Here is an 11,108-nt window from a genome sequence, read left to right as displayed (position 1 = left end):
TGATCTTACAGCACTTTAACGCCTTCTAGACTTAATAACATTGTTATATTCCTCAATAGATTTTTTGTTACGGATGTTAGTAGCTGCTATTTACCATGATTTTTAATTTTTAGTTATAAAAAACAGAATATCCTTACAATATCAAAATAACTGAAATGTTGACTTGGTATTTTTCTTATAAAGTCAGTAAAAAAGACTTAAGACATTAAAGGTAAAAAAACCATTTTTAATAAGTTTTGTTAATTTTCGCCTTATTCCCAAGTTGAATTTTTTTTTTTATTTCCAAAGTTTTTTGTTTTGCAATGTGATAAGGTATTATTTTTTTTAATACTTTAGTCTCCGTTTTAATCAAAAGTAAATCGTGGCTCTCAGTGAATTCGTCATTAGTTAAATGTCCCTTGAAAATACTACCAGTAAAATCGTTACAAACTCTTTATGTCAATTCAGAAGTGGTCACATTTGTTTTAGATACCTTGAGAAAATAACAATATTTTACAATTTTCAATACATCTTCACTTGATCTAAGTAATTTACCATTAAATTTTAAATCAGTAAAAAAGTGATTCTAAGATCACACTCATTGGGATAGAGTACAGAACTGCAATTGTTACATTTAATACTTCTTTTAATACGTCTTACAATGATATACAAATACACAAATATAATATAAAATTTCATCCTTAAAAATATAACTGTCTTAATTTTCCATACATTCAAGGCACTTTCAGTTTCACTATTATCATTTAAAAACAAATCCAAATCACACTTTTGGATTACACGTAAAAGTAATGAAGAGATCTGGCCAACGTAATAACTAACATATGTCATTGCATCTTGGGCATATTCATGCATATGACATCGACTACCTATGTACGTCACCGGCAGAGTAGTCAATTCACCAATATTAGCTGCATTTCCTTCAGTGCTAATTGCATTGCGTAAATGGATATACACCTCCAAACGTAGTTTGGTTTGGTTCAACCGAATGAAAGTTAAGCGCTCCGTTTCGATTTTGAAGTACATGTCCAACACAATATTGCAGAATCGACGAAATCGCAGGAAATAGTAGTCAGCATTTTGACAAATCATCAAACGATATGTGTAATAATTCATCGAGCTTGCCTTCCTGGTAGTTTCCTCACCTGAAATTACAACAGTTGAATTATTATTTTGTAAGTAAAACTTACATGCGTATATTTTACTCTTTTTTAACTAAAACTAAACAGTTAAACTAATGATATTTATACTCACCATTCAATGGATTTCTCATTTTGATATTGAAACAATATCCATCTTCTCCTTGCCAAAACATCAGCGGGCATTGCAATGTGTCATACGAACAATGTGTTTCAGATATTTGTTGCAGTTGCCCAGCATCGCGACGTGTAAGCAGTGTTTTCAAGTTTTCACCAACAATGAGGATTGCAGCAACCAATTCCATCCAATTCAATGGTGAATCTGTCCTTGTATCTATAAAATCAAAAGCAAAGTCAGTATTACTTATTTTAAAACACTTTTTATTTAGAATGTTATATGTCTAATGTTGTGTTTACTGGATGAGATTTCTTGTATGGATAAGTATAGTAGTTATATTTCTAAATAATTTGAATGTTGGATCATATCCAACTTCCTCAATAATATCTGTTCCAAATGAAGTTATTTGGAAACAACTATTGTATTTCTGAGTATTCGCTAAAAAGTTTTGTAATTCTGTTGTTTCGCCACAAAGCAATGTTGGCTCAGGTGGCGGAGTCAAAATTAGCAGTTTCACTTTGCCACCAAGACAGCACAATACTGACGTTTCTCCAGAATACTTCAATGTGTCACAATGCTCGCAAACAACGTTCATTGGCCCCATGCAAACAGAAGCATTCAAGCTGTAGTCAATTAAAGCTGCTCGATTAAAATCAATACTTGAATAATCTCTTCTTACACGTAGAAAATTATCTAGTTGTTGATCTCTGAGAATTGCTCGACCATTTTGCTTTGCCAAACAAGCCGTTTCACGGGCTGCCTCTCTTTGCTCTCATTATTGAGAAACACGGAGTCTGACCATACTAACGCGGCGCCCTTCTTTTTGTGCAACTTCTTGTTCTTCTTCAGTGCTTTCTTTTGTGATGTTTCGAATTCTAACTGCATTACGGCTTTGTCAGGAAAGATTAGACCTTCTCAGTCGGGGCATTGTTAATAAGAATAATTCTTGCACTAAACAAACACATTACCTCTGAACTTAACGTTAATTAAAAACAAATCATAGAAATCATTACGTGAACTGTCACTTGCATTTTGTTATAACACATCACTATTATCACAAATGTTTTGCCTCTTTTATTATTTTTATTGATAAAATATCATATTATTAATACTTATTATCCTATTCCAGACAAAGGAAAACCCAAAAACACAGAAATCGATCCAGCCATTCTCGAGTTATAAATGGTGTAACTAACACGACTTTCTTTAAAAAAATATCTATATAGATTTGTAAAGGTTATTCATTTTCAATGTCTTTAAAAAAAGGCTCCTCCTGTGAATCTCTAAATCTATTTTAATGTACAGAATGCCTATAAGTACGGCTCAATACCTCAAGAAACAGTTCTTTTGCCCAATCAAAGTAATTAATGTTTTATAAAGATTGTTTTTTACATTACACAAAACATCAGGAGGTAATTCCTTACACCAAAAACAATTTAAAAATTACTATAAATATGAGTCCTTAAGTGCCCGTATACACTATTCCAGTTCTTTCTGGTTTGCTGTATATCCATCTGTATGTCGTTTTTACTGAACAATTCTCTAGCCATAAACATTTTGAGTTGCAGCATTGTTACAATGCAGGCCTTAGAACTTATTATGCCTGAGAACTAAAAACAAAGGAAAAGTTTAATTTGTATTTGTTTCAAACATATAAAAGTTAATAAAGAAAATACATTTTCATTGATCATTACTTTACCATATGTAAGTATATTTGTATAGGTTTTGTGCATAGATACAACTGGCAATGTTGAAGGTAATATTGAGTTGACAGAGAGATGGTGACATTTACGTGAAGTCCAATTTATTGAAACCACGATGGCAGTAATGTAAATAATTGATTTACCCTTTTGTAAACTTTTTGTACCAGTGTAATAACTAAACAACAAGTTATTACAGTTATAAACAGATTGGCACTCCATATAAAATCTATAAATGTAAAACTAAAAGCCATATAAAAATATGCAAACAAAGGAATTAGTTGTGCTTTTTCATTTCACCCCAAACCTGCTTTTTTACACAAACCATATCAAGACAATAATTTTTATAGTTTTGTATCATGCTGTGCTATTCATAAAAACATTTGTACTATTATAACAACAGGTCTTGTATGTTTGTTCAGAATCAAATTTAAATGTTCAAATTTACAGGTCACATGGTTCAAGGAAGGAACGTCAGTAAAAAACCTTCACTTCATCCTTTTGCTGCAAAAAAGGGTGTAAGAATTTTACATGGACTAAAATCAGAGACAGTTGCAGAGAAGCTGTTTAAGCCTGAAAATCATGACCATAATAAGATTTTATATTAGAGAGGCAGTGCTGCAAACTAGAGACCAAGACATCCATGCATATAACACAAGAACAACTTCTAAATACATCTTGCCCACACTTGCACTACTCTTTATGAAAGGAAGCCCTCATACATGGGAATCAAGCTGCCAGCAACCTTTTGCTAACAGATATGTGAAGTGCTCAAGAAAAACCACTGATCTAACTTGGCTGAATGGCTGATCAAGCGTCCATTCTATAACTTTGAGGAGTTCCTTCAGTAGAAGAAAACTGATCCAAGACATTTTTTAAATATCTTCTTAAAATATCATTTTCTTAGTCTGAATATTCTATACATTGATGCCATTACTGTATCTCAAATATCATGTAAATAAATGCTGAGTACAACAGTAGATAAATATAATTTGGTAAGTTTCTCAGAGAAAAGAAAATTAAAAAAAAGATTGTTATACTTTGAAGTAAACAAATTACAAGTATAACAGTTTTAGGGGAATATCAATAAAATTGTACAATAATAAGAACATTAATTCAATAAATTGTTAATTTAAAATATTACTTAGATAAATAATCTTTTACTTAGTATGCTCAATATATGTTTACATAATTTTATACACGGTACAAAATTGCTACAGTTACAAGAGAAACTAATAAGTTTTTTATAGAACTAATAAAATTAGTCAGATTAAATACAATATGTATAATAGGGGAACCCATTTCTGATACACATTATTACTATAATGTATATACTATAGTTCAATATCATAAACATATTAATATTTCAAATCCTGTATACATTTTTAACAAAAGTAAAAAAGCATGTTTGTTGATTTTTTGTTTATTATGTATTTCTTCCAATGGTATTATTAGGAAACGAAAATAAAAGATGTTACCTTTAAAATGTTTAATTTTAGTTGTGAAGGAGGGTTGGACTGTTTAAAAGTATTGTACATCACTATCAAAGTCAGAGAACAGACCAAAACTGACTATGGTTTATTGTTGACGCCCATTTAGACAAAAGTTTAAAATAAATATACTATAGTATAGATGAACTGCAATAGCATAGTAAACCCCTGTGAGCATGCTGCAAGAGTTTAACTTTGCCTTTCCCTTGGGGTAAGGCATTTTATAGCTTCCAAAAAGTTTTAAATACTATACAAGCTTGAGCATACCTTATTTTGCATTATTCCATTCAAGCAAAAGTCTTACAAACTCCAATTCTCTGAAGCGATTTGCAGATTAAATAGATATACGCTTGGTAACAAAAATCAAATTGGTGTTTATGAACCCCAGATCACATAATCGCTTGCTAGATTACCAAACGATATATTGAGATGAAAACAGAGAAGTAAAACTATTTCCATTTTGTAAGTATCAAGAGTAAAGCATCAAGAGACAGGTACCAGCAATTCTGAACAGAAATAATCTACTGTGTATTTAGTTTGTAATATGATACCATTGTAAGTTTTCAATAATTGTTTATCACATGTGCTATTTTATTGAACAAGTGACATTAACTATTGATAATATTTTTACTCACCAACAGACGATAATAACTCTTAAAATAAAAATAAACTAAATACAAAAACCTGTAATCAAATCAAGGAACTAAAAAGTTTAAAAAGAATTTAATCTGAGACAACCAAAGTGACTCAGAGATGGTACCACACAGTTTTTGAAGGCAGTGATGTTTGAACCCTGATGTAGACTAAAAAACTTATAGTAGCTATGAAAAAACTTATAGTGATTTGAAAAATTCCAAAATCCGCACTCAATCCTATCTCATTGCTATAGGACGGATTAAAAATCAATGTTTCATCCAATAGGGACATTATTCCAAACCAAATACAAAAAGTGATTTCCTTGCATTTGTGAGGTAAGTTGCAGTCATTATAAGAAAAAGCCATCCCCGCAATTTGCTATGTCTGCCTTCTCCACATGAGTTTGTATGTGAAACCTCTAAGTAATTTACTAGTCAGATACTTGACCAAACGTTAAAAAAATTCAGTAGTTTCGGAAAAGATACTGAACATACAAAAAAAAGATACATAGAAACAGGTTAAATGGTATAACCTCCTCGTTGAACTTTAAGTATGTCGTCTTATCACAGCTAGTAACACCACTCACTATAGCTCAACTTACTAGAGCGGCTAAAGCTTTCATAAAAAATTCTGCAAAATATTTAAGCTCAACGATCGTATTGAAAATGTACATAAAGTAAAAATTTGTTTATGCAAAACAAACAGTTATTACATTGCAAATTTGAATTGCGGTACATATTATATGAGTTTACTGTATGAGTTTTAAGCTAAATATGTACTTAAAAATTAAGCAAACTTTTGCTAGCAGCAGTTGTTTCAACGATACTTAAATGAGACTATGTCAATTAGCATGAAAATGAAATGAAATGAAAAATTGATTATTTAACAATATATAAATAATATTCAAGAATCAAGAAATTTCATTGCTGTTATGCATTTACAATAATTCAATTAACAAAGTCAATGTAAAGTGTGAAGTAAAAAATATCTAAAAATATAACTTAAAAGTGGTATAACATTAAAAACAGTATAAAACTAGTTGACAAGATAAACATGAAAACAAATTCTCTATTAGGCAATTTTTAATTATTGTTTCATAACTTGGGACTAGGTATTTATCAATATAATATTTAATTATAATTATCCTATTTTCAGGAGGATATGTGTGTTTGTAAACTTCTAACAGCCATACAGCTGTTTAGCAGTCAGTTTGGCACAGTGTGAGTTACACAGCATGAATTACTGTGCATGGGATGGTGATTAATTAAAAAGGGGATGTGTAAAGGGGAGGGCATGAGGATTACACTTTGAAATTAAATTAAATGTGAGTAGTTAAAAAAGTAAACTTTTTATATACAAGCAATTTTTTTATATTATACCCTAGTGTATACCTTGATATAACTTGCTGAAAGTGAAAAATGTTTTCCGTGATGGGTGGAGGGGTGGGAGTTTTTGTGTGTTTAAGTCTTGTGGTTTACAAGAAAAGAACATTTTCAAATTCTATAAGTGATAGAGGGATGATGTTTTTTCATAAAAATAAAGTTTATAACCTGTGGCATTGAATCTTATAAAATATTCAAAATCAAAATTAGAGCAATTTATTTCATTTCTTTTCTTATTCGAATAGAAATAACATTCTTTACTGAAATTCAGATGTAAAATTTTTTATTTCACTTTAAAATACAGATAAAACTAAAAATCACAAATTTGTATTGGTTTTACAATAAAAATACAATTTTATGACACTATAAGAGTTGCGTTTGATTTTATACGCATTTTGAAAATGATAATTTGTAGTATATTTATATAAAAAAATGTCAATGAAAACCCATATTTCAAAGATATAGCATATATATATATATATATATGTTATATATATATATATATATGCTATATATATATATATATATATATATATATATATATATATATATATATATATATTATATAGCATATATATATATATATATATATATGCTATATATATATATATATATATATATATATATATATAGCATATATATATATATATTGAATCGGAAAAAGTAAGCGCTCTGTGGTGTAATGGTAGCACATTCACCCGGCAAGTGAGAGATCCGGGTTCGACTCCCGGCGGAGCAAGTACTTTTTGCGATTCAATGTTTATTGAAATTAAATAAGGCTATTGCCATTTATACAATTTAACGTAAATAAAAGTCATTTGACAGGTATTTGGTCTTCCGATCATATGTTAGTTTGCTTATTTAAACACATATGTGACAGATACGGCCGAATACAAAATAATTGAATCGGAAAAAGTAAGCGCTCTGTGGTGTAATGGTAGCACATTCACCCGGCAAGTGAGAGATCCGGGTTCGACTCCCGGCGGAGCAAGTACTTTTTGCGATTCAATGTTTATTGAAATTAAATAAGGCTATTGCCATTTATACAATTTAACGTAAATAAAAGTCATTTGACAGGTATTTGGTCTTCCGATCATATGTTAGTTTGCTTATTTAAACACATATGTGACAGATACGGCCGAATACAAAATAATTGAATCGGAAAAAGTAAGCGCTCTGTGGTGTAATGGTAGCACATTCACCCGGCAAGTGAGAGATCCGGGTTCGACTCCCGGCGGAGCAAGTACTTTTTGCGATTCAATGTTTATTGAAATTAAATAAGGCTATTGCCATTTATACAATTTAACGTAAATAAAAGTCATTTGACAGGTATTTGGTCTTCCGATCATATGTTAGTTTGCTTATTTAAACACATATGTGACAGATACGGCCGAATACAAAATAATTGAATCGGAAAAAGTAAGCGCTCTGTGGTGTAATGGTAGCACATTCATCCGGCAAGTGAGAGATCCGGGTTCGACTCCCGGCGGAGCAAGTACTTTTTGCGATTCAATGTTTATTGAAATTAAATAAGGCTATTGCCATTTATACAATTTAACGTAAATAAAAGTCATTTGACAGGTATTTGGTCTTCCGATCATATGTTAGTTTGCTTATTTAAACACATATGTGACAGATACGGCCGAATACAAAATAATTGAATCGGAAAAAGTAAGCGCTCTGTGGTGTAATGGTAGCACATTCACCCGGCAAGTGAGAGATCCGGGTTCGACTCCCGGCGGAGCAAGTACTTTTTGCGATTCAATGTTTATTGAAATTATATATATATATATATATATATATATATATATATATATATATATATACATATATATAAAGTAAATACAACTAATTTAATTTAAATGTACAAAAACAAAATTCGGAATGTCCTGATATCCGGACATTAGTACTTTTCAATAGGCATCAGGATGTTAGTAACACTCAAATGGTTACAAATGAAATTTTTTGTAAAAATAGTGTTTCTTTTTTAAAATATGTCATTGGAAGTGATATGTCAGGCCAGTGATCTGAGATACTAAAACTTGAATCCGGGATAATATTAAATACCCGTTTCCAATCAGTTTTATTAAATACTCAGAATAGCATTTTTATTAATCTAACAACTCAATAACCAATTTTTATTAATCTAACAACTCAATAACCAATATAAAACGTACACTGTCTGCATTATAACCATCACTCATATTTAAAGTAATTAAGCCCATCTAGCAAGGGCCACAAGAAACTACGATGAAGGGCTACAGATAGGGATAACTAAACAATAGATCTATACTTCAACAACTTAGAGAGTTGACAAAATAAATCAGCTCAGTTTGTAATTTTTCTTATCAATGTCAATTAAAATGTTAATCTTACTTTTTACCAAACAATTCTGTAGAACATCAATATAGTGTGTTATTTCAATTTAAACTGAGATGGATGAAAATGGGGTTGTTGTAACTATACAAAAGGTTTGGCAATTAGTGGACGGGTAATTGAGCTGACATAAGATATAAAAGCTTATATAACCAACCAAAAGAGAAAGATAGGTATAAGATATGCAGTAAACTGATTTAATTTTAACAAAATAAAATTATTGTGAACTTGTCTATTACTTTACATTTGGTGTATTGATATTTAATCCTACAAGTATTGATTAAAGTTTGTCAAGTAGGGACTTTTACAAGTAGTGTTACTAGATTTCAAATAATCCGAAGCTGATTCTTGATGTTGGCTGGTAATAAGAGAAATATATCTTTAACCCTTTGATTATGATAAGGTTTTTGCCGTTTACGGTTTCTTTAAAATCTTCTTCATAGAAAATTGTGATATATCTGAAACTTTTACATCAGATTGATTTTTAAAAAGGCCTAGTTAGAATTACTAAAGTTTGTCATCAAAGCTTTCAACACTAACTGAGCTTTATAAAATTTGACAGTTAATTTGTATTCTATAAAAACTATAAATAGTCTAAGTGTATTTGGATAGTCAGAAGTTGGCAGATCACACAACTACTTAAGAAAAAAATTCAGAGACAACTAGCAAGACTATTGGTCTCCCAAATACTTTGTGCTATAAACATAGTGCTAGGCCTATCACTAGATATCTGAGTTTGGATCTTCAGGAACTCCTCGAAATCAGGTTGTTTCTATTTATTTTTGCGTCATAGTTTGTGTGACCTATGCTGAACTGACCAAATAGTTTGCAAGGACGTACATGCCAACTTTGATTTGGGCCTAACCCAGTTGATTTGCCTCTGTATTAGTATGCTGCAGACATATTATTTGAAATGGATGTATCAATATTAAAGCATTTGGTATTTATTTACAATAGCGTGACCATGAAAAATGGACTTTTTTTCATGGGTTGGGCATTTATAGCCAAGTATTATTATCACAGGTGCATATAAACTGGGGGGAAAGTATATTATTGTATTATATTGATGCCTTTCGGGCATTATTGCGTTAAGGATGGAAAATAACCAACAAAATTTTGTCGAACAACACTTGGAGGGTTGAGGATCAGGGGCATCACGTGATCTGGGATTCGACTTTTGCAAGCTCGAGTTAATTTTTTTCTAAAAGAGCAAGCAGTGCGCAGCACTGCGCAGCGGGCAGGCATCGTTGACAGGATTAACGTACTAGTCAGCATCATTTCAGTAAAATTGCCAGAGGTACTGTCAAAAACAGAGTTTTCAGAGGATTTCAAAAAATCGTAACTCCTTTGATTTTCGTTGCCGACGAATTTTTTCTTCACTATTGTTTTCAGGAAAAATTGTAGTTTTCAGGAAAAAAAATGAACATACCTTTCCATGGTCACGTTATTGTAAATTGACACCAAGCATTTAATAAGGCTAACATATTACATTGGGAACTTAATTTTTCGAAATGAAATTAATTGAGGCTTCATACACTAAACTGGCAAACCAACCAATGTTTACTATAACCTAGGTTGTAGTCACGCATTAGTTTAGTCATTTACCTGAAGAAGAGATTAGATTGCAGATTTCGTAACGTAGATTGCGTTATATCACTAAACGATGGCAAATGTCCGTAAAATTCCTGTTTTCGACACAAAGGATTTAATTGTTAACTAATATTATGATATTATTATTGCATTAATGTGAATAGTTTCTCTCTTGTTGTATTTATTACAATATTTGCAGGTTAGCGAGGTTAGTTTAGGTGTACTAAAATTCTAGTAATAACACAACAGTTACACTAAATTATACAAACTAAAAAAACTAATGGTAAATAAACTTATGTCAAAAACTCAAAGAAAATTTATTTAAGTAGGAAATCCCTACATTTATATAAGCATAAAACTAACATTAGTGTCAGGACATGCTATTGTTTCATTTCTAATGACAGTGCGGAACGGAATTTGAGGTTATTATTTCAAACGTTATCGACATTGACAGCTTACTATCATTGACATTAATCATTTGACATTCGCATTTTGGGAGAATCGAATAGTATTCGAATACAGCCCGGGTATTCGCATATTCGAATACAGCCCGGGTATTCGCATATTCGAATACCTTAATTCGAATACTTTTGAAATGAATACATTTCTCTGGAAGTATTCATCATTGAATATGATGAATTCATTCGTTTAGACTAATAGTATTCAAATAAAATATTCAA

General features: G+C 30.9%; 1 long non-coding RNA gene across 1 annotated transcript; it reads right to left on the bottom strand.

Moving 5' to 3' along the window:
* Positions 1 to 421: 421 nt before the first annotated feature.
* LOC124368799 lies at positions 422 to 10,869 on the bottom strand. Its single transcript, XR_006923004.1, has 3 exons — positions 10,444 to 10,869; positions 1,252 to 1,470; positions 422 to 1,142 (listed from the first exon to the last, which is right to left on the bottom strand). It is a non-coding gene; the product is annotated as an uncharacterized LOC124368799 (long non-coding RNA).
* Positions 10,870 to 11,108: the final 239 nt, after the last annotated feature.

This window comes from Homalodisca vitripennis, chromosome X (genome assembly GCF_021130785.1).
Source record: "Homalodisca vitripennis isolate AUS2020 chromosome X, UT_GWSS_2.1, whole genome shotgun sequence".
NCBI lineage: Eukaryota > Metazoa > Arthropoda > Insecta > Hemiptera > Cicadellidae > Homalodisca > Homalodisca vitripennis.
The sequence above is the reverse complement of the archived record's forward strand: the minus strand, read 5'-3'. Positions and strand labels throughout refer to the sequence as shown.